The sequence below is a fragment of the Nanorana parkeri genome, unplaced genomic scaffold (genome assembly GCF_000935625.1).
Source record: "Nanorana parkeri isolate BGI_ZX_2015 unplaced genomic scaffold, ASM93562v1 scaffold113, whole genome shotgun sequence".
Classification (NCBI taxonomy): Eukaryota; Metazoa; Chordata; class Amphibia; order Anura; family Dicroglossidae; genus Nanorana; species Nanorana parkeri.
Genome location: NW_017306381.1, coordinates 1,357,591 through 1,363,553, shown reverse-complemented (window position 1 = coordinate 1,363,553; position 5,963 = coordinate 1,357,591).

Sequence of the window (5,963 nt, the reverse complement as noted above, 5' to 3'; positions counted from 1 at the left end):
CCCCATATTTTTTTTTTTTTGGGGGGGGGGGGGGGGGGGAATCACCCCAAATCTTTACTATCAGCTCTCTGTAAGAGGTAGCGCCCCAGGCTTGCAAACAATACAGTAACCATCCACAGGTGCCCAGTTTCTAAAGGATTCAGCCTACATCCAAAATGCGCAAAACAAGGAAGAATTAAATCACACCACCACTGAATTTAAAAGACTTATTGAAAAGATGGATTTTTTATTTGTTTCACCCTCAGCAGGGGTTAGTCATAGAAGTACATATATGACTAAGCCTGGTTGAGGATGAAACATGTCGGAGCAGAGCCTACATCCATCAAAGAACATCTGTTCAATAAATAAAGTTCTTCGGAATTCAACAGGGGTGCAGCCTACTTCTTCCTTGTTGCAAAATCAACCTAAAGTGATTCCCATCTTAAAATGTTGTCATAGGAACAGGCGTCCCAAATTTAGGCTTGCCCTCACTTCTTGCGCTGGTGACAAACCAAACATTTTGGATTTCCCATCAGTCTCTCTCAGTGACAATGGCCACCAATACAATTGGAGAGGGACACAGACAGCTCTAACATTTTTCCAGAAGTTCTAACTCTAAACTAAAACAATGCCTTTACATGCACTTTAATTAATAACCGATGCCAATGGTTGAATGCCCTTTAAAGTGGATCTTCAATGGAGCTTCTAAACGGTACCACAATGTGACACTATACACCATCTGTCAGCCATTATTCAGTTTTGCCCTCCAGAACACCTACAACATGTAAATCTTGGCATAGATTCAGGGGTCAATTTTGTCCACGTTCCAAGCTTAACATAAGTCTGGACAACCTACATCCCACAATGCAGTGAAGGCGTCTTCATTGGGATTCCAAAAGCCCCATACATGGCTTGAATTTCAGGCGATTCCTGCTAGAATAGGCTGCAATTTGAGCTTTGGATGGCCCTGCAAGCACCACCCTGCTTGACAAAAGAGGATTTCAAATTTAACTGAGCTGAGTGGAAAATTATCGTATTGGAGGCAGTCACTTCTTGGCAGCTCCAGCGTATTACTACATTAGCCAGCAGCAGAGATCCCTACTTCCACACCTTTAGCGTGGATGGAGGAATTCATTGATTTTCTCTCTACAAGAGAATGATGAGCCAAGTATGGTGGCCTTAAGGTGACCACTTTGCACTGTGAGGGGGTGGGGGGGGGGCATTCTGTCTTTGGTCAGTTGAGACGGTTTATATGAGAAGTTCTACTGACGGGTTGACTTAAAGTGTACCTCTAGTAAAATCTTTTTTATTTTTTTTATTTTTGGATAGAATACGGAACAGTTAGAACCCTTCTCGGGTCATGGTTGTTTTTTTTTTTGTCTGTGTCCTGTTGGGGTCATTTCCCTTCATTCCTGTTCTGGTGACAGCTTTGTCACTGTGGCCCGAAGTAAGGGGTAGCCACCGGGGTGGCATGGATAGCAATTACAAAGCTAACAGAGGTTATGGCCTTCCCCAATCCTAATAAAAAGAGTCGCAAATTCGGACTCCATTCGGGTCTTGGAGCGTCAGTTTTAGTATTATGTGTATATAAGTAGTATTCTATAACACAAACGAATATTTGTAGCAGCAACATTGTGACCCATATATACAGCAAACTAAACCTGAGGCTCCCAGACCCGAATCTCTGTCGAGAGCTCCCGAATGCAATTCGAAAATTCGGATTCAGAGCCATTCGGATGCATTAAACCAAAAAACACATCTAATTGGCCAGAGAAGTCACATGTCCGATTCAATTTCATTTTTGAATGGAATTCGGACAGGATCTGACATTTGGAAACAGAGATTCGGATTTGGAAACATTCGGATGCATTGGGATTCAGAAATTTGCATGTGTCCGAATTTCAGAAAATTTTTATGAATTTTGGTTCGGGACAAAACGAATTGCACATGTCTACTGCTTTGTTTATTGTGTGACACCACCCAAGTGGATTGCCCCAACTTCCATGGAGTAAGGTAGAGCTCAATCCCCGATGGATCTTCTCTACTCTTTGGAAGCTTGGTGGTGGGATTCCTACACCACAGCACCCCCATGTCACTGTGAGCCAGCATTATAAATAGGTTGCTTGTTGTAAAAAGCTTCTTCTAGAAGTAGAACTCCAGCCAAAGCATTTTTATTAGGTATGGATGGAGCTAGAAAGGGATGGAACCTCTGTTAGGTCATTACTGCTGTCTGTGTTTCTGTTCGAAAGATTTCCCTTCACCTCCAAGTAGGGATGCACCGATACCGGTTTTTCAGTATCGAGTACGTGTACCGATATATTTTTTTCGGTACTCGCCGATACTAAATACTGATAACGGAAGTCCCATTAAGAAAGCCAGGTGGCGTGTAATGACTCCCCACCTTGCTTCCTGATTAGCCAGGAAGCCAGGCGGCGTGTAAAGATTCACCACACGGCTTCCAGATCAGCAGGGAAGCCGTCTCCATGCTCCGTCGTCACCAGGCGTGGTATTACCTGGAATACAAAGTAAGGGAACATTTCTAGGCAACAATTCTAACCCTTCCCTACTCTATCCAAAACTTGAATATTGGATGGATATTCTTGTATTGTAGGGGGGTAACCACCAGAACACGCTAAATTCAGCCATAACTACACAATATGTTTAACTAATAACCTGGATATGTATTTTGTATTTGAATGTACTGTCTGAAATAAAACAATTATGTTTAATAAAATGATGGGCTTGAGCCAGGAAATAAGTCCCGCCTCGGACAATGTTCTTCACCTGTTGGTTCTGAGCAACAAATAAAGCTAAACGTATTTGAAGTGGTTCCGCTTCTACTGACCGTGCAAGCCAGGCTCCTGATTAAACATTGGCTGCAGTTGATCAGGACTGAGATATGTTGATCTTTCCCAGTAGGAACACATATTTTTCAGCTTTTAGGAAGTTCTCCATCTGAGGTGGCACCAATAATGATCTCTTCTGTGGATGAAAACTGGAAGAAAGGTATCATCACTCTTGTACCTATAACCCATGTAACGTTTGTCACGCAGGTCATATCACCATGCGTGGCAACGTTTCAGAACCTGTCCCTTCATCAGGCAAACAGAAGTGATGAAGGGACCGGACAGGTTCCGAAACATTGCCACGCACGCAGGGCCGGATTTACTCTCTCTGCTGCCCCAAGGCCAGGTTCTCCAATGTGCCCCCCTACCCACCAACCCCTTCCTCTGGAGAATGGCAGTCCTGCAGGCAGCATACAAGTGATCACTTGTACAAAACAAGTGACAGCTTCCCCGCTGTACATTTATCTCTGCTTGCCCAAAGCAGGGCTAAATGTAGAAAACAACTGCCCGCCTGGTGCCCAGAACTGCATGTCCCAGGCATCGGGAGATAGGAATTCCACACCCCTGCTGCCCCTCTACTACCTGCTGCCCCAAAGCCGGCCTTGGTTGGCCTTTTGGGAAATCCGGCCCTGCACGCATGGTGATATGACCTGCTAGAATGAATAAAAGGATTTAGTTTGGAAGAAAACTTGGAGTGCTGTTGACCATTTATTCTGTTTTGCAAGTATTTGGCGGCGCCATCCGCGGCTACTTCAGCATCCCCCCCCACACACACACAATATATGGGGCTTCTTGGTCAGGAGTGCAGTGAGACTCTCTATTTGACCATAACCCATGTAGGAACACCCCTTGCTCTTGGGTAGACATCTCTTGTATCTATATTGCCTTAAAGGATATCTGAACCAAAGAACAAACATGTCACATATTGCAGCTTACCAGTTCCTGGATGTGGTGGCTGCATTCGTTTTCTTTTTTCAGGCTAAGTACATTTCCTGCATGTACAGAAAAATACCCGTTCTTGACAGAATTCTAGTGCCTTTGTCACTTTATGTGCACTGAAATGAAATCTCAAACAAAGTTATTAGCATCCTCAGGGTGGGCTTCACCGCTGCTGTGTGTAACCTAACACAGTGAGGCCAGAGATATAACAGCCTCCAACTTGGAGTCAGGGGCTTGAGCTCTGTGGATGGCTTGGGCCAATGGCAAAGCACCATTGGTCCAAGCCATCCAATCTAAAAAAAGATAAATCTCGATGCCTCACCAGTGACGAGCAAGTGAGGGACAGGGAGCTTCCTCTCTGTCTCCTCCCTCACTCCTCCACACTTAGCTCAGTGACCGGGCCTGGGGCGGGCCCAGGGAGTGCCTCACCTGCCGAGGACCTCACTGCATGTCCCTGGTCTGAATCAATCATTTATTGCAACACAAACAATATGTTCACTTTTATAGTCAAAGGTATTATTGGAAAAAGTAGATACAAATTGGCCATCAAATGAAAATTTTGCATTCACTCTCATCCTGTAGTCCACATGCAAGGCCAGGACTTCACTGCACCTGTTTGATGACCCCAGAATTATCTGAGGCATCTGGTTGTTCTGTTCACTAAATGCATTTTTTTTCTCTCTCTCTCTCTCTTTTTTTTAAGTTTTGGATAAGTGTAAGGGAGGGTTAAACCTCTGTCTTGTTTTATGCCATCTGTGTCCCATTTTAAAGATTTCCCTTCACTTCCTGTCCGATAGGCACAACAGGAAGTGAAAGGAAAGCCCTCCTAAGTGAGATAAATCCTTGTTGGTCACAAGAACTGGTGTCCCCATTGGAAGATCTCTCATCTATTACTGTTCTGATGACAACCCAAAATTGTGGATTTTCTTTCACTTTCATTCTTAGTTATAACAGTCAGCAGGGCAAGCAGAGAGGGTGACACAGGCAGCAATAAAAACCCGATGGGTGTTCTAGTCCCTCTCCACTCTATCCAAAACTAAGGAGAAAAAAAAAGATTTGGCTTTAGTTGCACTATAAATAACTCTCAGTTTGGCTTCTTCAGCTAGACGGTAAAAATGATCCCATGTACAGAGCAGTGATTTCTAGTAGCCAATCAATGTTTAGTTTGCTGTCGTTAGATCAGGAACAAGGCCTTTGATAGGTTAATGTCACCTACTGCACTTTGCAGCTGATCATTGCTCCTTGCCTGGCCTTAGCATTGCAGCTCAGTACTGGAATCATAGTCTGAATGTACCAGCACTATAAAGGTATATGAAACAAAGACCTAAAGTGCTTCCTACAGATTGCTGGCCCTGTGGGCTACAAAGTGCGTCCTGCAGATTGCTAGCTCTGTGGGCTACAAAGTGCATCCTGCAGATTGCTAGCTCTGTGGGCTACAAAGTGCATCCTGCAGATTGCTAGCCCTGTGGGCTACAAAGTGCATCCTGCAGATTGCTAGCCCTGTGGGCTACAAAGTGCATCCTGCAGATTGCTAGCTCTGTGGGCTACAAAGTGCATCCTGCAGATTGCTAGCTCTGTGGGCTACAAAGTGCATCCTGCAGATTGCTAGCTCTGTGGGCTACAAAGTGCATCCTGCAGATTGCTAGCTCTGTGGGCTACAAAGTGCATCCTGCAGATTGCTAGCCCTGTGGGCTACAAAGTGCATCCTGCAGATTGCTAGCCCTGTGGGCTACAAAGTGCACCCTGAAGATTGCTAGCTCCTTGAGCTATGCAGTGCATCCTGCTTCTCAGGGTTAAAGAGGTCAGCTGCTCATCTCATGGTCATCTCGAAGCTTCAGTGTCCCCTTGAAGCAAAATTTTGAAGGTTCGGGATGGCCAATAAAGGGGAAAATTCTCCAGGAAATTTACATCTAACTTTATGGAGTTCTGATGATCTCGTCTCCCTCACATGCTCGTCTCCGGACCCCCCCCTATCAGGAGTGCAGAACAAGAGACTTTAGTTTTATCCATCTTGTGAACTTTGGAGTCCCCCCAGTAGCCGGCAATGACTACAACTCCCCAGTATAACAAACCAGTGAATGTGGGAAGGGGGGAGGGGGGCACATGATGACTTAGAGGCATCGGGGAATTTTATTATTAGAAAACAAGAAAATGGAAAATAGAGAAACTGGGGATCCAGATGTGCAGGGGAGGGTGTGT